This window comes from Lepisma saccharinum, chromosome 1 (genome assembly GCF_977018435.1).
Source record: "Lepisma saccharinum chromosome 1, izLepSacc3.1, whole genome shotgun sequence".
Taxonomy (NCBI): domain Eukaryota; kingdom Metazoa; phylum Arthropoda; class Insecta; order Zygentoma; family Lepismatidae; genus Lepisma; species Lepisma saccharinum.
Window position 1 is genome coordinate 129,348,881 of NC_139229.1, and position 23,547 is coordinate 129,372,427.

Sequence of the window (23,547 nt, forward strand, 5' to 3'; positions counted from 1 at the left end):
GGGAAACTTTCTATACATAATTTGGTAGGGACGCAAAGGGAGTACACCACTGAGTTGAGTAAGAGACTTTCAGTAGAAATATTAGAGGGATAGACTTTATACACACCATTGCATTGAGGAGATGGAGTTACTTTATGTACACTATTGATTAGAGAGAGAGAGGGACTTTGGTATACACAATTCAGTAGAGACATTAGAGGGAAGCACTTTACATACAGCACTAAAGAGAGGGAATGACTTTATACATAATTCAGTAGGGTACTAGAGGGAGGGACTTTACTAACATAATTCAGTAGAGAGACTAGTTAGAGGGATGTTATATGCACCACTCCGGAGAGGTAGTGATTATACAGGGTATTCATAAAGTCCCGGTACCATTACAAAAAACATACCAGGAACATTTACTATGGCATGCTTGAACAGTACCTTCTTCCTCATAATTTTTCAACAAGATGGGGCACTCCCTCATTGGTTCAAAGATGTTCCAGGTCTTCTGGATAGGCATTTCCCTGGCAGGTGGATAGGCTGGATAGGCATTTCCCTGGCAGGTGGATAGGCCGTGATGGACCTATTCCCTGGCCACTGCGCTCTTCTGATATCACACCCTTGGATTTCTTCTTTTGTGTTTACTGGCCCCCTGTCCCAGATGTTGCTAGTCTTTGAAGAAGAATAACGGAGAGCATCCTAACTGTTACTGGTGATATGCTGGGGCATGTATGGGCAGCACTTATATATTAGTACTATGAAAGACACTAAGCCATATAATGCATTACATTCTGCTTTTTTTCCCCAACATATAAACAACTTCATTACCATTCTATTCAGAAATAGTAATCCTTCTAAAGTTATGCCTAATTTCAAAACAAAGAATATCTTGCATACTAATTACACAGCAAATTTTGTTTCCTAAATAAAGTATTTCAGTTCACTATCAGAAATATTTTATTCTGCAAAAGAATACACACTTATTCCAAAGTAGATACTCCAAGCTTTATCTGTACTCTACTGATGTTCTGAGAGCAACTAGAGGGGTGCATATTGAGGTGTATGGCATATAAACGTGGAGAGTTGTTTTGCAATCAACAGCATTGTTCTATTGCAAGTAGTTTCCGAGCTATTTTTTGTAATGGTACCGGGACTTTATGAACACCCTGTATATATAATACAGTCGAGATATTAGAGGGAGGGACTTGATATTGATAATTCAGTAGATATATTAGAGTAGTGACTTTATGCACACCATTGAGGAGAATGAGGGAATTTATATGCAAAATTCAGCAGATAAACTAGCTACCGGGATGTTATGGACACAATTCAGGAGGGAGTGAATTTACATACATAATTCAGTAGACACTAGCTAGAGGGATGTTATATGCATGACTCAGGAGAGGCAGTGACTTTATATACAGGGTCCTCTGATCAGCCTTGGGTTCCTTGATGGTAGCACGCTTAATGGCCGCCCGGACGCCAACTCCCGTGCAATATCTCCACTATAAGAGCTGCTAGCTTCGAAATAATTTCAAGTTCTCAGAATTATAGTTACAATTATGTTGGAGAATTATCTCTAGAAACTAACCACGATATATCTTTTTATATATTCTTGTATTCGCAAATAACAGAACTTTTCTCTTGTTCATTTTGCTATGCATTTGTTTCTATATAACCAATTGTTTATTTTGTGTATATCCAGTGCTTTAAAAAACCTGCACTCCCATTGGTCAGTTCATATTGGGTGCGGTGCCTAGTTGCCGCCATCTTTGCGTGGAAGCTCACTTCCGCCAGTGTTGGTGCAGAAGTCACTCCGGCTACAGCCGAGTCACCGCGTTGCGGATATTCATCAAATACGTAAGCCTAACGTGGCTACGTTTCATTCAGCATATCAGTGAAGTGCAGTGATATGTAGTTCAGTTTCACAGGAACATTACAGTGCTGATATCATTCAGTGAAGAACTAGTGGCGTGTTATTGTAACACCGGCTTCCAATTTCACATAAACAGTTTACTGAGGCAGGAGTTCAGGACAGTGTAATTAAGTGTCATGTGTACATATTTATTATTAATATAACGTTATAGTTGTAGTAAGTGCCTTCATTTTCTTTACACTTTAAGAAGATCGCGGTGAACTCAGCTCTATGGTGATACCATCCATTCCAGGGAGACAATCAGGGTCCTACCGGGCAGCAAACGCATTCATTTTGCTCCTCCGCAGGCCGCGATCTCCTTTGTATTGAACATGAGGTACGTTATCATCAGTGATTTTAGTGACATTGTGTTGTGCAAACTTTATTTTCAAGTACAGTAACGACAAGTTATTGAAAGCATTACGTCATTCGTTGTAGCGCGCCAGATATTTTCCACTTGGCTGAAGGACACGCCCGGGACTTCCCCGACCGAGAGCGCTCTCGCTGTTCGCTTGTCAGTGACGTTTCACACTCCGCTCCCTTCTCCCCTCCTGCTGTACGAGGAACTCTCAGTCCGCAACCAGTGACATGACGTCATACACCGGTGGTATGTCGCCGAGTTATTTTTAGACTGCAGTTTTCTGTTCCTTCACGGGACTGGCTTTTTAGTTCGTTTTCGTGCGAGGAGAAACATATCGCGGAGAGTTGCATCAAGCAGCCCACGCGTGCAGACGTGACATCACTATAGCAACCGTGAATCAGCTGTTCCAGTACACGTCAGTGTCAACGACTACCCGCAGTGTTGCAGCCTAACCAGGATTTCAGATGCCCAGATGGTCCAGTGAATGCCAGATCGGTGAGTACAACAGTGTTTGGTTCAATATTTCCTCATTTTTTCCTTTCATTTCAATACGCATTGCTTGTCCCTCCCACCTTGAGGCATGGCAGACTTAGCACATCTTCTAAAGCAACGTGCCGCCTACAGGGGGCAAATAACGAGATTGCAGTCGTATATTAGCAGTGTTGATCCAGAGGCCCCGAACGTTCAACAGATCAAGGTTCGGCTGGAGCAACTGAACACATTATGGCCCAAGATAGAAGAAATTCAGGATTGCATTGAATTTGAAGCCACAGACGATGAACACACGGCAGTTCGAGAGACAATCGAACTTTCATATTTCGATCTCAAGTCGCAGATGCTAACATTAATTGAGGGAAATCATTCAAATACAGACGGCGCGGAAAATGAACACAGGGCTTCGTGCAAGTCTCAAGTCAAGTTGCCATTAATAGAGCTTCCACATTTCAGTGGAAATTACACCCAATGGGTGTCATTCAAAGACACATTTTCTTCGCTCATACATGATAATTCGGATATTTCAGATATTCAGAAATTCCAGTATTTACGTGTCGCACTGAAGGGTGAGGCATTGCAAATCATTGAAAGCATACCAATTACAGCATCCAACTACGGTGTAGCGTGGAAACAACTCCAAGAGCGTTTTGACAACAAGCGTCTCAATCCTGCTTCACACGTCAATGATATTTTGCATATAAAACCAGTGTCGAGAGAAAATGCAGAAGAGTTGCGAGCATTCACAAACACAGCTATCAGTTCCATCTCAGCGTTAAAATTATTAGCAGGAGATAGTTCACTATCAGATATAGTGTTAGTTCAACATCTTACCTCTCAGCTTGATGCCACCACACGAAAAGCTTTTGAATTAGAAGTGAATGATTCTGAATTCACCACTCTTGACAGTTTGTTTCAATTTCTAGAGCACAGAACCAAGGCTTTAGAGAAATTCAAACCAATTTCCAATGAAAGATCAACATTCAAACCACAGTTTAGTGGCAACACCAAACAACAAAGTCACAAACCTGCGCATCCTTCTCCTTCAAGATCGTATGTTTCTACTGTATCTCCTTCATGCCTGTATTGCAAGGATACTATGAAGAATAATAAGCATCCGCTGTTTGCGTGCAGTTCTTTCAAAGCAGCTACGATAGCTCAGAAGTACAAATTTCTTCGAGAAAACCAGATCTGTTTCAATTGTCTTGGACAGTCAGATCACCAGGGATTTAGGTCAGGATGCAAGGCAGGATCTTGCAAGTATTGCGGCGAGAAACATAATTCCCTTCTTCATGAAGCTAAGAACAACAGAGAACGTCAAACACAGAAGCAGCCCAGTAAATCCAGAAGTAAATCGGCAGTAGGTGATGATACTCGTTTTCAGGATAATGATGCCCAGACTAAAGCAACATATTGTTCTGTCAAGAACAGAGAAACTTCGCAAGTTCTCCTAGCCACAGCAGTCATAAAAATCAAGAACGCATACGGCGAGTGGCTCCCATGTCGTGCACTTTTGGATGGAGCCTCGCAGAGTAATATTATGACAGAGCATCTTGCTCAGCAGCTACGCATCAAGAAACAAAAACGCCGAATACCTATCCAAGGGATAAATGAAGCTACAGTGCAAGCCTTTCACACCATGGAGACGCAGATTAAATCCAGCTTAAGTGGATTCACCATGGATATATCTTGTTCCATCTTGCCAAACATCACAGGTTCGATGCCAGCGCAGAGTCTCGAAACTTCCACATGGGGAATTCCGAGTGACATACATTTAGCAGATCCTAGCTTCCATACACCTGGCAACATTGACCTACTTCTGTCTGCAGATGTGTTCTACACGATTCTCAAGCCAGAGAAACTTTCAAGAACAGGAAACTATCCAGCGTTGCAAAACACTGAATTTGGATGGATTGTAGCAGGAAGGATTCCCAATGCACCATCTACGAACGGACCTTCGAAGTCATTCTTTGTTCGCACAGAAGACACAGTCAATTTCCATTTACAGAGATTTTGGGATTTGGAGGAATTCTATGATAAGTTGCCTTCACCAGAAGAAATCACCTGTGAAAAACATTTCCAGGAAACTACATCTCGTGATCGAGAAGGTCGATACACAGTCAAGCTACCCTTGAAGAAGGACAGATCCGTTCTTGGGGATTCTCTGCAAACAGCGATTTCACGATTTAACCAATTAGAAAGAAGACTTGATCGGAACATGGAATTGAAAAGAGAGACACAGTGGCCATCATCCAGTTTAGCATTCCGTCCAGACGACAACACTATTCCAGAGCAGCGTAAGGTAGCAGCTACCACATTGGTCACTCATGTAACAACTGAAGAAGAAATTATATCTAGATATTCAAGTTTATCCAAGCTACTGAGAGTAGTGTCACTCTGCAAAAGGTTCAGCAGCAATTGCAGAAACTCAAGAGAGAAAAGGAGTGAAGACCTTACCACCTTTGAAATTCAAGGCGCCACACTTGCCTGCATCAAGATAACACAACGTGCATTCTTCTCTCAGGAAATCAAGGATTTGTCTGACAAGCAGCAAGTACACAACAAAAGCATTTTGAGGAACCTTCATCCATTTCCCGACAATGAAAAAGTAATTCATGTCGGAGGAAGATTGGAAAACAGTGAATTGGAGTTTCAAAGCAAACATCAAATTATTCTTCATCCGAAGAGCCATTTCGCGAAAATTCTGATAGCATCAGAACACAAGAGACTTATGCATGCTGGTCCACAGCTTCTCATATCATCACTTCGTGAAAAATACTGGATACCTCGCATACGACAGGTGGTCAAACAGATCATTCACCAGTGCAACGTATGCTATCGTTTGAAGGCTTCAGCCGCCCAGCAGCTGATGGGGCAGTTACCCTCCAGTAGAGTGAGACCCAGCAAGGCATTCCATCACGTAGGCGTTGATTACGCAGGGCCATACCACATCAAGACCGGAGCCGCAAGAAGCAGATCCACAAGAAAATGCTACATTGCAGTTTTCACTTGTCTTGCCACAAGGGCAATTCATCTAGAGATTGTCTCAGACTTGACATCACAAGCCTTCATCGCAGCTCTACTACGCTTCACCGCGAGAAGAGGAAAGTGTGCAAGTATTTTTAGCGACAATGTTACCACGTTCCATGGTGCTAAAAATGAATTGCAGGAATTACGTAAACTCTTTCAATCACAAGAGTTCAACAAGGACATAAACAGATTTGCAGCAGAAGAGAATTTCCAATGGAAGTATTCTCCACCACGCAGTCCATCATTTGGCGGGATTTTTGAAAGTGCAGTGAAGTCTATGAAATACCATCTTCGCAGAGTAGCAGGAAACGCCGTGCTAACATACAAAGAACTAGTAACTCTGCTATGCCAAATAGAGGCCTGCCTCAACTCCCGTCCTCTTTCCACACTCCCTGATTCTCATGATGAATTCAGCTACATTACCCCTGGTCATTTTCTTATTGGAGGTCCTCTAACCTCATTTCCTGAACCAAACATTACAGATCTGGCTGCCAACAGATTATCCAGATGGCAGCGCATACAGCAGTTCCAGCAGCGAGTGTGGAGGAAGTGGTCTCAGGACTACCTACATAGTCTGCAGCAGCAACAGAAATGGACAGCCGTTCAGTCGAATTTGAAGCCTGGCACACCAGTGCTATTAAAGGAGGACAATCTTCCACCACTCTCGTGGAGAGTCGGCGTCATCCAAGAAGTGTTTCCGGGAAGGGATAACCTAGTGCGCGTAGTCACCGTTCGTACTAGAGACGGAGTCTACAAGAGAGCATTAAGCAAAATTGTGCCTTTACCACATTGGGAAGAACACGCTCCATGAAGCTAAAGTATTGACAATATATCCCCTAGTGTTAGGTTGGATGTGAACATTCCAACGGGGGGTAGTATGTTGGAGAATTATCTCTAGAAACTAACCACGATATATCTTTTTATATATTCTTGTATTCGCAAATAACAGAACTTTTCTCTTGTTCATTTTGCTATGCATTTGTTTCTATATAACCAATTGTTTATTTTGTGTATATCCAGTGCTTTAAAAAACCTGCACTCCCATTGGTCAGTTCATATTGGGTGCGGTGCCTAGTTGCCGCCATCTTTGCGTGGAAGCTCACTTCCGCCAGTGTTGGTGCAGAAGTCACTCCGGCAACAGCCGAGTCACCGCGTTGCGGATATTCATCAAATACGTAAGCCTAACGTGGCTACGTTTCATTCAGCATATCAGTGAAGTGCAGTGATATGTAGTTCAGTTTCACAGGAACATTACAGTGCTGATATCATTCAGTGAAGAACTAGTGGCGTGTTATTGTAACACCGGCTTCCAATTTCACATAAACAGTTTACTGAGGCAGGAGTTCAGGACAGTGTAATTACGTGTCATGTGTACATATTTATTATTAATATAACGTTATAGTTGTAGTAAGTGCCTTCATTTTCTTTACACTTTAAGAAGATCGCGGTGAACTCAGCTCTATGGTGATACCATCCATTCCAGGGAGACAATCAGGGTCCTACCGGGCAGCAAACGCATTCAAATTACATTCGAAATAAGCACGGTAATTGTCACGGAGGACGTTGAAAATGTTGTCCTCGTGCATCCACTCGTTTTTGGCATGTTTTTAGGAAATTTCGCGTAGCTTTGGTAACAAGACATGCTAAAAGGGAACTTAAGTTTCCTAAGAGCTCGTGGCACCAGAGTACCAACTGAAACACATGGCTTTGAGCATAACTTGTGGATTTCTTTCTTAACCCCATTCCATTTCAGTAACTTTGTGATCTCAGTTCAGTCGTATTTTGAAAGTGGGTACGTGTTACAAGTGTTCTTGCGATTTTCTATTGTTTTATACAGTGTTTATTAAGTGTATAGTGTTCCAAGTGTTATTTGTGTTTTGCTATAGTTTTAATAATGGCACACACGCACACATTACAACAAAATGTAGGGCCTCCTCGATGGTGGCTTGTAATCGAAGGGTCCCGGGTTCGATTCTCGGTGGAGGTGCATACTGGTTCGAATACCACTTTAAGCTGTAAGTCCAGTCCCGATTAGCCTTTAAGTGAACTTAAAACACCAACTCAATCAATAAATAAAACGAAACGTTTTGATGTACGATTCGTATCTGATTACAAATTCTTGAAGGGATGTTCGTAGACTATTTTCAACAGAATTCCCAGGTGTGCCTGTTCCACACAGAAATACCGTGCGAAACCTCGTGAACAAATTGAGAACGAGAGTCGGTTAAATTTCTGTAAATGAATTATGGGGAATGTTAGTGGTGGGGTAATTGATCCACGATTAATATTCTTCTCTAAGGAAGCAAGATTTCATTTACAGGGAAGAATGGAACATTACTTCCGTTGTGAAATCATTTTGAATAAGGATATCTAGCCTATCTTTCTAAATTTAATTTTATTTCAAAAGAAACTATTCTTTTATCAGATTTTGATAAAAAATGTGACTTTATCTATCCTTTTCGTGCAGAAATGGGACCTATCGTTCATTGTTGAACTAGTTTTGAAAAAAGGATATCTAGTCTTTTCTAAATTTAAATATCTTTGAAAATAACTCGCTGGCGTACAATACTTTTATCACATTTTGATCATAAGAAGTGTCTTCCTTCATCTGTCGTTTTTCATCAATGAGAGAGAGCTTTTGTTCCATTGTTGTACTTTCTAAGTTTCAGATTTGCAGCCTTGTTTAAATTTAACTTTCTTTAACAATCTCGCATTTCTGCAATGTGCCATTTCCCAGTTTCCCACCAAATTTAGCAAAAATCAACCGATTCAGTGTGCATGGCTACATGGTCGTAAGTGTTTCGTGCTCATCTCGTAACTCGAACCCGTGACATCTCAATCCCTAAACTAAAGTGGCTTCTTTTCCCATTCCTCTTTTGTCACCCTGACTTATCGGTTAGCGTTAGTAACATGTTTATCTATGGGGGAAATTGTAAAATAAAGTCAATGCAACAAACCTTGAGATATTAGAAGAACTGAAGAATAATATCTGGAGAAAAACTAGCAATTTCACTGTTTCGTGTATATGGATATTTCCGAAAAACATGCCAAAACCGCATGGATGCATCAGGACATCATTTCCAGCATCTCTTGTGACAAGGTATGTGCTTATTTTGATTATAATTGTAATTGACACTTTAATGATTGTAACTGTATTTGTTGCAGGAATGAATTTGCAATAATTATCATAACATAGTAGGTCATTACAGTAAAAATTGGCATCTCTGAGAGTCGATCTGCCACCTTCCAAAATATTTTTTCTTAATTATTAAGGGCCATGCCCTCCCTTCCCTATGCTTTCGACACCAGTATTGCCATAAGCCAGAAGTACACCCAGCGTAAAGAAATTATTTTAGTTTAGTGAAACAAAAATAGGGGACAGTGCCAGTGGCGTCAACTTAAATGAGCCTGTGTGGCTCGAACCCACACATTAATTTGCCCGTTATATTTTTTTTTAGAAATAAAGTCATTCAAGACTTAAAGAATTCTCGCAAGTTTAATTACTAACTGTTTTCAAAATGTTACATAATTTTTATATGAGACTTTTCAGTGTCCTATATAATTTACACCATCCACAGTCATTACTATTACCAATCTAAGTGAGGTTAAATAAGGGCTTATAAGCAGGCAAATAAGAACAAAATAGGTACTAATCTTTCTGCACATCACCCTACAATGCCAGGAGTCCCAGGTTCGATTCCTTGCCTGGGCATGGATGTTTGCGAGTGTTCATCAAAAAGTGGCACAAAACGTGAAGTAAAATAAATGAAATCAAATCAAAGTAAATGTGCTGAACATTTTTCATTATTTTCATGGATTAGACACTGAAAAAGCTGTTATCTACGAAAGAAGCACTTGTGATTAAAACAGTCACAAAAGAACACTATACCTGTGAAACATGAATACCACTCACTCAGGCACATAGTGGTTCTGGTAATTTACAATGCATTACAGAGAACAATGACGCGAGCAAGAACATTTTTGGATCCAATTTTTTTGCAGGCTGTAATCAATATTGATTTAATAAGGTGCAAATAATTTCACGGGACGCCAATGCATTCTTTCTTTTACAACTTGTATGCCTCCTCGATGGTTTTTGATTGATTGATTTGTTGTTTTAAATCCACTTTATGCACAGTAAGGCTAATCGATACTGGACCTAGAGTTTTTAAAGTGGGATTTGAACCACTGTGGAGGCACAGTGGTTCGGATCCCACTTTAAACTGGTCTGAATCTTAAAGAAAAATTCACTGGTCTTCCATTTAATTTGTCTATTGCAAAAAAATGTTTTGTTCATACATAATCAAGTTTTACTGCAAAAATTAATATTCTAGCCAAAGGTAGTGATTTGAACATATCTGTACTGTAGTTATTTTCCATTAATCCTTCAAGTATGAAACATGTTAATGGTGATGGAGGCACACAGTGGTTTGGATCCCACTTTAAACTGTAGGTCCAGTCCCGATTAGCCTTAATGTGCATAAAGTGGACTTAAAACACCAACTCAATAAATCAATGTTAATGGTGAATTCACTGAAAAGTTTCATCTCCTGTAATTGTAAAAAGGCCCACACAAGAAGAGAGAAAAAAAAAGGTAAGAAATCATAAGACAAGGCTACAGATTACATGGAAATCCCTGGGTGGGTGAATTGACATGGAATGACCCTGCATACCTTCATTCAGTTTACTTGCTAAGAATATGTTCACAATTTAAAATAAGTATGTAGGGAATTGAAACATAAATTATAGGAGGTGGTGGATGCAACTATGAAAGAGAGAGCCTTTTAGAAAATGAAAACGAAACTGCAGACAGTACTATGATTGATTTATTTATTTTACTGTTGGCTAATCCCGAAGATAAGTAATGGTGAAGGGACAATCACAAAGAATAACTATACTCAGAATCCCTGGCATCATAGGACACACATACTTTGTGTTTCACAATTCTAAATATTTTCTGATTTATTTCAGGTGAGAGGAGGATAATGGGAAGAAAAGTGGAGCTGTTCTCAAGAAAAGCAACAGTGAGTGAAAGTAATGTACAAAACCAGTGACAGAAATTCAATCGGACCATGCATGGGTTAGTAGAATCTAGTGGAGTTACTCATGCACTGTATCAATTGTAAACAGTAAGTGCAGAATAAAATTTTACCATTATACCCAAGACCCTTATATTGACGTAATACTAACTTTACAAGAAAGAGTGAAATGCATGGGGGATGGTTGCTCAATTTTTTTTACAAATTTGGACATACCTATACACTAAGCCCTATAATGCATTAATTACATTCTGCTTTTTTTTTTCCCCCAACATATAAACAGCTTCATTACCATTCTATTCAGAAATAGTAATCCTTCTAAAGTTATGCCTAATTTCAAAACAAAGAATATCTTTCATACTAATTACACAGCAAATTTTGTTTCCTAAATAAAGTATTTCAGTTCACTATCAGAAATATTTTATTCTGCATCAGAATACACACTTATTCCAAAGTAGATACTCCAAGCTTTACAATCGCAAACAGAGGGCTCAATAATTACTCTAGAGTTTCTCATCATACAAAATATTATCTAACATTTTTAACAAAACTAGCCCCATATGCTAATGAAATTATCAATGTAGATTTAAACATTATAGATCAATTTTTTCATGGACACTTGAGAATAAGTAAAGCTATTCATAGATTTTTAAGAGATAAATTATATTGGTCAGGTTTGAAATACTTAAATAGCTTGTTAATATGATAAAAGTATGCAACAGTGAAACAAAGTACAATTCATGATCAGTTAAAACAAGATGATGCATTATCTCCATTGCTCTTTAATTTTGCCTTAGGATGTTAGAGAAACTAATGAAGGACTAAAATTAACAATAATGCTAAACTATTTTTCAAAGCAGCTAAACAGAAAACTGAATATATGCTTGCAGGATGGAAACTAGTGTTGTATAATTAATTATATGTGTGGATCGAATTACAGCAGCAGAGAGTTGAGGTGCAAATTAGATGAAGGTATTACTACACTTCTGGTTCACATAGTGTGGCACAACTTGTTTCAGTTAAAGTCCAGGCTCGGAGGCTATTGTGTGTGTGGTGGTATACCCAAAGTAAAAGTTTTGAAAACATGTAGGGAATTTTCTGACTTTCCTAATCAAGGGAAACAATTACAGAAAATCTTAAAAAATTAACACACTCGATCCGAGACACAGTTTTTTTTTTTTTTTGTAGTGAAAAATGCAAAAGATTCTTCATATGCAAATAATAATAGCCAATAAAATTTGGTTATCTTGTTCTTTTGATTCCCACAATAAAATATTTCATATTCTGTTATCGACAAACACAAAAACTACATTTTTTAGTAACATTCTGCAACATTTTCCATGCTAAATCGTATTTTTTGTTTTCTAACAACCTCTCTTGCAATTGTTTATTAATTGCTAAGTTCTGACCTAGTTTGTGCACTTTTCACTCTACTTTTCGAATTTTTTGAGTCAACTTTAAGCACAGAAGGATGGGATCCAAACCACATGGAGTAGTACTCTGTTTTTCAAGTTAACTAGTTTTTTCTTAGCTTGTTATGCTTTAATAATATGCATACATGGCTAATCTGGACTGAGTATCGAACCCTTGATTGCAAGGCAACAATGTTATCGCTATGCCATACAGGAGGCCATGGTGTGATGTGGTCATGTTCTCTACAATAAAAGGAAAATTATCTTGAAAAGTTTACTTTCAGTCGATTTTCATTGTAGAATAGTTATTCCTGCATGTTCACATGGGAAAATTCTTCATCTGTTTCAGTGAGTGGCTGCACAAGTTGTAACTCAGGGCTCGCTTTTTGAACCAAGTTTCTGGGACTGTGTTGGAAGGCTTGCCGAACACTATCCACTGCTTCCACCAAGCATGATAGGCTTGCACAGGTAAACTTTATCCAAGATTTGCACCTACCAACACTTAATGGAGTTCTTATCAAGAGAACAAACCAAATGTGACACTGCTTTTAATCATACGCTTAGTTTTTGTATATTCTACAACACAAAACTCTTTCTGCTATTTGGTCAGCACTATTTTCCACAAGCAGTTCACATTCGCAAGGTGGGTATTTCAAGTGAAACTTCTGCAGTCTAGATTTATAATTAGGGCTTGTTACATGTCTCTCGGCACACTGGTTGCTTAAAACTAAATAAAACAAATACATTCAATCTTTTCCGGACACCCTGTATATTCAATTTCTTATAAATGAATGTGTTACGTCAGTAATGCTGTTTTGGTGTAGAAATATATGTAAAATTTACACTGGTTGGTCGGTATTTCTGTTACTGACGTGACAACAAAAGTGCCTATGAGTCATTCCATGCCAAATCAACACAGATATGTGCAATTTCCAACCTGACCATCTCCGATTTTCATGAAATTTGGGGAGTTGAAACTATGTATGGAACTTAGTAAATATGAAAAATTTTAGTCTCGTGCGTCTTGTAATTGTTAAATTATTCAAGGTCAAAGTTTGCGTAAATTGCCCTTTTTGAGCCCGCTTAGCTGTACTAAATGTGCTGTACCTCTGCCGCTATTTCATCTAGGAAGCTCAAATAAAGCTTATTGTACAGGGAATTGAACACGCTTTCCAGTGATATATAACAAGCCCACCTATCGATAAAAATGTAATTTTGCCACGTGACCTTGACTTTTAACCTTGAATATCTCAAAACATGTCATCACCAAAATTCGTGAAAAAAATATATTTGGTCCCTCATGCCATACTCAAACATATCAAAAAATCATTCTGGGACTGCAATGGGATCAGAAGATACAAAATAATATGTGTAGCTGTGTGTCTAATAAATGCTTAATTACATTGTAGAATGTGGCCCGAATGTTTGGTAAGACCCACATATCCTGCAAACCAAGGAAGGTACGAAGTAAGACACCATTTGCCAGGAGCACTGTGGTATTCAGGGCCGATTACACTATTATGCAAGGATTCAAAGGTAACAAATAGAAAAATTAAGATGTTTGGTGCATAAGGCAGCAGCTTATTTATTGAGGTATTTACTAAAGCATTAAATTAACTAAATGAGTTGAAAGTGATTAGAGATTACAATGGACAAACAACTAGAATGAGAAGTAAATTAAACAACACACTTGTGACTATAACTATTTCAGTAACATAACTGGACGTTTGACCATAAATAATATAAAAATACATTACAAAGCATGCCAAAAATGCAGTTGGTATGAATCCCCAGAATATCAAAGTTCAAGAAACATATTTCATTTAAAATGAACCTTCAAACTGCAGAAGGTATGAACAATAACTTCAAGTTAAAACTAACTGAATAAAATAAGAGAATGCACACAGAACTTACACCAACATCAATACTGACGTACAAGATATTCGACCCTTTGTATTTCTTGTGGCGACATAACATAAGTTCTTTTTGTTGGCACTCTGACATCAACCTTTGTAAGGATGGCTATCTTGTCCACAGCGAATATGTCAGGTTTCTCAGGATATGAAAACGAAGTGGATGGCCCATGAGGATGGAGAAAGCTGATTGTAACCCGATGTGTATCTTCGTGTACATTTAACACACATCCTAGCCACCAGTGAGCATTGTGCATGCACGTAACAAACCCAGTAATATCAGTGGGCTCTGATTCATGTCGCTTTCTCGTGAGTGATTCCTGTTTCATGTCAACAGAATGTGAGAATACTTTTACATGAATAGTAGTGTGGCTATCTGGCACAACACAGTGTATCTTTTGTGTACCTGCAATTGTACGAATCTTTTCAAATCTCTGTTGAAGGAAGGAAGCCTGTTCACCGTATTCCATATTAGTGGTGAAATGAAAATAACACAATGTAATATTTTGTGAACACCATTCAAATAGCTGTCTTGGTGTCATGATCTGAGAGTTGTATGAAGACTGCAAACTTGCACGGGCAGCAAGTCTCTTGACAGTATCAGCGATACCGTCACATGGTCCTTTGCCGTGTGATGTGGCAAAGAAATGCCAATCTGCTGAGACACTGAAATCAGTATAATGGTAACATATGTTAACAAAATTCTTCCGGTTCTTATACTGAGCTGCAGAACCATCAGAAAAGTAATAAATATGCTTAGGTGTTCTATTGAAGTGGGATATAAGAAACTTTATCAAATGGCGCTGGAAAAGATGCACACTGACAGTATCATGCTGAAGGCATTCTGATATTATAACAAAAGAAATGTGATCTAATGCACGGGTTTCACAATTTCTGTAATAAGCAACAAAAGCATAAATAGTGGCCTGTGCCTTGTTCCAATGGAACCCCTGTACTTCATCCTGAAGAACAAATGCATAATTCTCTGCAAAATCACACAAAATAATGTATTCATTGTCGCAAACCTTCTCCTTCAAATCCCTTAGGAAGCGAGACTGCTGGGTTGCAATGAAAGAATGAAGCAGGAGCTGTTGTAATTTTTCTTCAAGAATTTCCAAAAAGTCTTGTACAGGAGAGTGATTGGAGAGTTGTCCTGTCTGTAGATGTCCACATGTGGTATGTTATTTCATCAATTCAGTTTACTTCAAACACTTGAGCTATATATTCTATTAAATGAGATTTACCAGGGCAGCTCTCACACGATGACAGGTAGCATTTTGGCTGTGCAGGATTACATATTATTTGCGCAAGACAGTGTTTATACGTGTTTAGTGGCCAGTGTGCATCCCGCGTCAACTCTCTTATTCTCGAATCCTGCAACATTAGCTTTACGTTTTGGTAAATACATACACTATGGGTACCACTTGCACCAGCCAGAACACAGTTCTTGGGTCGTAATTGACAAAATTTAGACAGTCCTATTTTCAGTTCCAGATTCTCATCTTTAAATGCTCGATACACTTCTTTCAGATTTCCTAAAACCAAACGCTTCTGCTTGTGAACCCTGGTTCCATTTTCCTTCCCTCACGTATGTGATTTTTATTCACAAGTTGCAAAACTGATTGTACTGTAGGATAATACCCAGGAGGGACAATTGTTTTACCACTCGGTTTATTTGCCGGATCTGGCTCTGTGCTATTGATAGTCCAAATAATTTCATTTTGACCTTTCAGAATATTGTAAAGTGTGTGTGTGAAATGAATTTCCGACAATCCCACTAACCATTCTACACTGTCCAGTTTCATTGAATTAGCAAGTTTTGTAAAAAAGTGACTCGGTGAGTTTCTTGAAAATAAGTTTCATGAGAAACCAGAGTTCAGAGTCGCATAGAAATCGCTTTCCTTGCCTTCAGTAATCAATGTTTTACTCTTTTCAAATGTAACGTAACGCTTGACGCTCCAAATTGAAATGGAAGTGCAGTACCGTGCTCTGATTTTAATATAATCTCATTTGTTTCAAGATAACGTTTTTCGACTTTTATATACTGTCGGGGTTTGAACACAACTTTACATTTTTCCATATTCATAGTCAGCAACACTCACTGATCGCATAACACGCCCAATATCAGGTTGTGCTTTCACAATATCAGAACAAATATGAATTTCTCGTGGTAAATGGAAATCTAAATTGCAAGGATAAATAGAATGAAACTTTGTAGAGCCAGGGGCAATATCAGAAAATATAGTTACTTTTTCCTGAGGAACACTCAAGAAAAACCCAACACGGGTGCTAACTGAGGAGAAATAAAAACTTCCATAGTTTCATGTTCATCTAATGTTGTTTCCAGATATGCACAATAGTGCAACTACCCACTGTAAAGGTTCACTTAATTTTGTATGGTAATGGGTTACAGTATTTGTAGGAAACAAGTTCAGATTTGCATTGGAAGGTAAAGTAAAATAAAATTCCTTCCGCGTCATAATGTCAACTAATTTAAATTCTAGTGATATCAGATTTATGAACACAACTTGAAGCGGTGTTAGGAAAATCCTTCCATTTTACAAGCACTTTATCCCCTTTCCGTTTCAGTATTTTCTCAATAGCGAATTTTTGGCAGGGGTTGAGAGTAACTTTCTGTAAATCTGGTTCATAAAATATACCTTTTATAGTTTCCCCGTTCCATTCTTTGATAGGATAAGTGGGTGGATTAGTACTCATACGTTAAGTAATAAAAAATAATTCACGTGTCCAGTTTGGCAAGTAACCCTCTTCAAACTTTAATTTGTTTTTACTTATGCAAACTAAATCGTCAATATTCAATTTAAATTTGACCTTTTCTTTTGGCTTAACGCTAGAACGTGTCCAAACCTGTAAAGCATTATCAAAATTAATATCTGCAGGAGCCATTTTTATAGATCTGTTGTACGAGTGGTTGTACGATCTATCAAAGGAAGAATATTAATATACTTGTATGTGTTGTTTGCAGTGAAATGTTTATACAGCTTTGATTTCAAAGTACGAATGAAACGTTCAACGATTGCAGATTTTAACTCTGAGTGCACACTATAATGTTGAATATCATATTTGTTAAAAATCTTCTTGACATGAACAGTATAAAACTCTTTCCCTTGATCTGTCTGACAGTACATGGGAGGGTATTCTAACATACTTATAATTTTAGTGACTGCTTTCCCCATAATCTCACCCGATTTACTTTTCACTGGTACAGAGAGCACTTGCCTAGAAAACACATCAATCACACATAAAATGTACCTTACACCGTTATTGTGCCTAGCAATATTTTGCATACCTGCCAAATCCATTTGTATAAGCTCAAAAGGTGTGGTAGCTTCGTAATGTTTTCTTTGACATTTTTTATGTGCAGGCGCGTGTAATGTTATACGCATCCTGCTTTGATAACCAGTGTTGAATTTGGTTTTGATTTTGAGTTGAAGATTTAGATAATTTTTTTAGCATTTGAAAAGGAAGTGGGGACTTCATGAGTATAATACAAAGCTTGAAGATCCATCTATTGTAAATTTTGCCATATAAATTCAGCTCTCTTCTTACGGGAAGGGGGAGGAGTGTGTGTCATTATATATTTTTTAGGGATGTTGAGTCCTTGGAGAACACGGTGAAACTGATCTTTTCCTATTAGTTCTCTGCTCTTTCTACGTGACCCTACAATATCATTAATCAAATCTATAATATTGGAACCTTGGATTATTTTTCCCTGTATGTATACTGTTCCTTGAGAATCCCACTTGATATGATTTGAAGCAAGCAACTGGTTTATTCTGGAAAGTTTTAGGCACTGAAGCAATAATTTCTTCTTTGAGAGTAAGTGTAGGTGGCTTTTCTAATTCACTCTCTTGATCATTTACTTTTTGTGGCGTGTCTTCTTTCTCTTCTATAACTGGGAGGGTAATTTGATTCGTGGAAATATGTTGTAGATACATTCGAAGAGCCTGCTGATAAAGTTTCCATTTTGTATAATCTCCAATATCTTCACGTTGTAAAATAGTTCTTATATCCAAATCTAGCCGTGATCCATGTCTCTGTGCCTTCTGCACAGATGCATGCATCACCGAAGCCATATCTTCGGGAACGAGGATCATTTTTCTTACGCTCATTAAAGTGAGAATAAAGTACTACCTAGTGCAGAAATAATTGGTCCAATAAGAAACTAAAAATCCAGCTCCTTTTTGTACTAGTATTTTTTCTTTTCTTTGAATGATGTGGTCTTTGCTGCCAACTTTCGCAAACTGAGTTTGAATTTCTTTAGTCGAGACTTTTGTACTGAAGACAATGGAACATTTCCATGTATATATAGTATTAGGAGCTCATTGTCCCAGTATGTGCACAAGTCCAGGGGTTGCACATCTCAACAATCTTTTTCTTTTTTTGCGGATTTATTTTATACAACACTTTCAGAGCGGGAGCGTGTTCTCGTAGTAGTGACGTCATTATGGTGATCACACAAGAAATGTTTTGTTTGCATGTTTGGCAGTTTTTCACCAGGAAAAATATGGGCGCGCATCCTTAGAAGTTCAGGGCAAATCTGCGTTATATTAAATAAGTAACTGTGCGGTGTTTGAGTGGTATCTTCGTATGCTAAAAGTACACTTTTACTTTCTCCTGTTTAAATTGCCGTGCCAACACATTGTTTGTCGCGAGGATTTTTAAAGTATATAAAATAGTGAGCATTTAAGCTTATATCTCGCATCTTTGCACATTTATGGAATAAATTTTGTATAATAAATATAACACTCATGTTCTTGTGATTTGAATACTTGGTAAAAATATCTGCAACAGCTGAATCTTTTCCACTTTCGCTCATTAAATCGTCAATAACAATTAATCCTGTAGTTTCAATTTTCATATTGTTTATATCTGGTATTCCTTCCACAAATTGAATCTGTATATTTTGACTCATTTTCAGTTTCGGTGGAACTGCACCATATGCCCAAATAATAGTTTTCGTTACTTGTGTAAAAAGATAATTTCTATAATATATTAATTTGTCAACAAAAGTTGTTTTCCCTCTGAGATGGTCCAGACACAAGCATAGCAAATGGGTGACTAAACGAAGATCCATAGTGAAGTGATATTGCTTTCCTACATCACCTTCATTTTATAATTTTGGCTAAAACATGAAATAAATATAGGAGTTCTGTGATTACTGTCCAGTATTGGAAGTAATTGTTTTTCAGTTGTTTTTATTCTTTGCTGGAAATGTATCTTCTCTATAAATATCTTTTCGACATTCCCATCCCAGAGGCACAGAATACATATTCTATATTTTTAGTGAAGCATGATTTTGACTTGTTCATTTTTTTGTTTTATAAACAAAACTAATTATTGTTAAATGTAGTACATTTTGTTTTATATTATCTTTTCAGAAGATCAAAATGGAGTGCTCAGTCGGCTCGTGGGCCGAAGAGGCTTACTAAGACATATAATAGCATGTCACGACGACATAAAAAGAGTGCAGCCACCATCAAAAAAATAAAAGAAATCGTCGCTACCCCTTGAGAATTCGGGTGCCAAAAATGTGCCACTTGTGTGATGTGTGATTAAATTCTATCCAAACTGATTAACTGTTTTATTTACATCCCGAATGGAAGTGTAGTGTAGTTCTCTAGTTTACGTCTTTTAGTGTGATGGGACTACTGGGATTTGGCAAGGCAACTCCTTTTTTTCCAGTGGGTATGGCATGATGGGCAACTATAATTTGAACTGCCTGCTTCTGTGGCGAAATGGCTAATGCGACTTGCTACAAAGCAAGCGCACCACACTTAGATTTCCCTACTACAACAGTTATCGCTCGGAAATAGCAGACGACACAGACCGAGATGTACAGTTAACAACAGTGCACCTAGCGGCAGCCAGAGAACTACAAACAAAAGACGCACACCAAGCTCCAACGAGGATGGTGGCAGTGGCCACTGAAATTAATCGAAAAAGAAAAAACAGCTTCGCGAATAAAAGTGAGTACTAGTTTCTCCGTATTTACATGTTAAAGTTCTATTACGTTAATGTGCTTGGCAACATTCCATCGCCATAGTAACAAAAATGCAAGTCTTGGTATGTAATCAGCCCATAGAAATTCAGCTTCACCTTCACAACTCCTGATAAAATATTATTTACTTAATAACAGTACACACATGATCAATTGACATAGGAGTCATTCCATGCGAAATCAACACAGCCTTTGACCTGACCATCTCAGATTTTCATGAAATTTGGGGAGTTGAAACTATGCATGGAACTTAGTAAATATGAAATTTTTTAGTCTCATGCATCTTGTAATTGTTAAATTATTCAAGGTCAAAGTTCGCATGAACTGCCCTTTTTGAGCCCGCTTAGCTATACTAAATGTGCTGTAACTCCGCCACTATTTCGCCTAGAAAGCTCAAATAAAGTTTATTGTACAGGGAATTGAACAAGCTTTCCAGTGATATATAACAAGTCTACATTTGGGTAAAAATATAATTTTGTCACGTGACCTTGACCTTTGACCTTGAATATCTCAAAACACGTCATCTCCAAAAATCGTGAAAAAAATATATTTGGTCCCTCATGCCATACTCTAAAACATATCAAAAAATCATTCTGGGACTGCCATGGGATCAGAAGATACAAAATAATATGTGTAGCTATGTGGCTGATAAAAGCCACATTTTGTTAATTTTTGTCAATCTGAGCAATGAATTGGTGTAATTTTGTTGTTAATTATATTGAAAGAGACGAAAATAATATCATTCCAATATATACTAAACGATGATGGTCGTAATTAAGGTCACTCAATGTGATCTTTAATAATATCCCATTGCTCTTATGGTCAATTCCAATAACTTATAAATTGTGACTACTCAAATAGTACACATTCCTATTTAGACTAATTACAGTAAGCTTGCCATGCCAACAAGCCAATCACAGGCGCTCTTATTTGGACCAATCGCAGCGAGCTAACAATGTCACTAAGCCAATCGCAGATATTCTTATTTTCACCAATTACAAAAAGCCAATTGCAGGAATTCCTAACTTATCACATACTTGTCAGTGAATAAATAGTCAGGGTTCCAGAAATAGTATTTTTAAGTTACACAGGACACAGCAGTTAAGCTGTTAGTGAGAAAACAAACCCAGAAGATGGATTTTGAGAATCTGCTTGTTATAATCCTTTCCGGGAAGATGGCCACAAAAGATACAAGAAATATCTACGTAATGTGCAAGTGTGGATGGTTCGTATAGCCAATGGTATAAGTATGGAGCAAAAGATATGCGACAAATGTCGAAAGAAACTCTCACAGATGAAAGGGCCATTGTCATCTTCAAGTACATCCAAGGATGCAGGAAGCACAGAATTGCAGGATCCTTCTAGTCCACTGTCATCAGAGTCGTATGAGACTTATGTAGCCTCAAGTGTTGCTTTAGATTCATTAAATGCTAGTCTTACATTTTTCGGTGAGTCGCCAGTAAAAAGGAAGAAATTGCATGGAAAACAATATCCAAAGGAAAAGTTTAAGAGAGATACTCAGGTACTGACAAATACGTACGTATCCAATGTGGAGAGAAATGAAAGTTGTGAAAGAAATATGGAATCCGAAATCGTGAATCAATTGAAAGATAAATTCAATAGTAGTGTTACAAACAGTGAAAAGATTGAGATATTGACAGTTCTACCAAAAAGCTGGAGCATTCGACAGGTTGAAAACGAATTCAAAGCTTCAAGCTATTTAGTAAGGAAGGCGAAACAGTTAGTAAAAGAACGTGGTATACTAGCAACCCCTAATCCTAGACCTGGACGAGTCCTAAGTGAAAATATTGTACTCGAGGTGACAGCATTTTATAACAGTGATGACATAAGCCGATGTTTGCCTGGAAAGAAAGATTTTGTGTCCATGAAGGAAAATGGAACCAGGGTTCACAAGCAGAAGCGTTTGGTACAGAGAGCACTTGCCTAGAAAACACATCAATCACACATAAAATGTACCTTACACCGTTATTGTGCCTAGCAATATTTTGCATACCTGCCAAATCCATTTGTATAAGCTCAAAAGGTGTGGTAGCTTCGTAATGTTTTCTTTGACATTTTTTATGTGCAGGAAAATGGAACCAGGGTTCACAAGCAGAAGCGTTTGGTACAGAGAGCACTTGCCTAGAAAACACATCAATCACACATAAAATGTGAGGGACTTTTTCAATTTGAATACAAACCTTTATCAAACACTATTGAAGGAAAATCAATCCTGAACTATTTTCACTCAGATTTTCATCCATTTTAGCACTTCAGTTAGGTTTCGAACCAGAAAGAAATATTATTAAACAAACACATAGCCCAAAACACACGAATTTAGATATTGGTTATCCCCCATTAATTATGCTGTACACAGATGTAGCATCTTATCAATATGTTGGTGATACAAAAGCACCGCTCCTTAGAATGTTTACATTCCCTTCAACGCCTCACAGGTTTTGCAATCAATAATATTCAATCTTGTACATTATTTACATGTATCAATACTCATTTGACACAATCAAAATACTTTTAAGGGACAACGCAGGTCGTAAGCTTTCATTTGTATTTGGTGATTTGTCGGTGAAACTTCATTTTAAGAGAATATGAAATACGACAGGCGGCAATTATATAGGGATTATTATGTAAATCAGGCAGGCAGTGGCCTTCCATACTACATATCTTCTCCATATCATCGCGGACATGGACTGGGTTCAATTTTCAAAAATTTATTCAGAATTGCTTCTCCGTTATTGAAACAAGGATTAAAAACTGTCGGTAAGCAAGCATTAACTAGTGGCGTGCAAATAATGGGGACATAATGGACAATAAATTGCCAAAAGTAGCATTCAAGCAAAGACTACGAGAGGCTGCTTCGTCTCTACGGGATAAGGCAGAAGAAAAAGTTTCACAACTTCTCTCAAGACACGGGAAAAGGAAAAGAAAAGTCACCTCTATAAAATATGTGGCGCCACTTGCGTTATCTCAGTTTAAGAAACGCAAGCGTGCACACAAGGACATATTTGACAACGGTATATCTTGCGAATGTGTGAGCAGTTCTCTTGATCTTTTCTCAGTTCAGCTAACACAAACTAGTATTGAACATTCTTCATTAGTGGAATATCGCCCAGTGTCCATTTTATCTAATAATGCTCCTATCGAATTTTCAATACCTGGAGATAGTTTCGAATATGTGGACCCCGCTCACATCTACTTGTACACAAAATGTAAATTTACAAAACCTGACGGATGTCCTTTAGGAGATAATGACACGGTTGCACCTGTCAATAATTTTTTATATGCACTTATTTCTTAAGTTGATCTTATGTTGAATGATAAGTTAATTTCTTCAAGAGCGTATGAATATCGAGTATATAT

The 23,547-nt window shown here is 37.9% G+C and overlaps 1 long non-coding RNA gene across 1 annotated transcript in view; it reads left to right on the top strand.

The window, feature by feature from the left end:
- Window positions 1-10,883, top strand: part of LOC146001278 (uncharacterized) — a 107,160-nt gene extending 96,277 nt beyond the window's left edge. Inside the window, exon 4 of the long non-coding RNA XR_014443558.1 lies at window positions 10,755-10,883. This is a non-coding gene — a long non-coding RNA (uncharacterized LOC146001278). The remainder of the gene's footprint in view (window positions 1-10,754) is intronic.
- The last annotated feature ends 12,664 nt before the right edge of the window (window positions 10,884-23,547 follow it).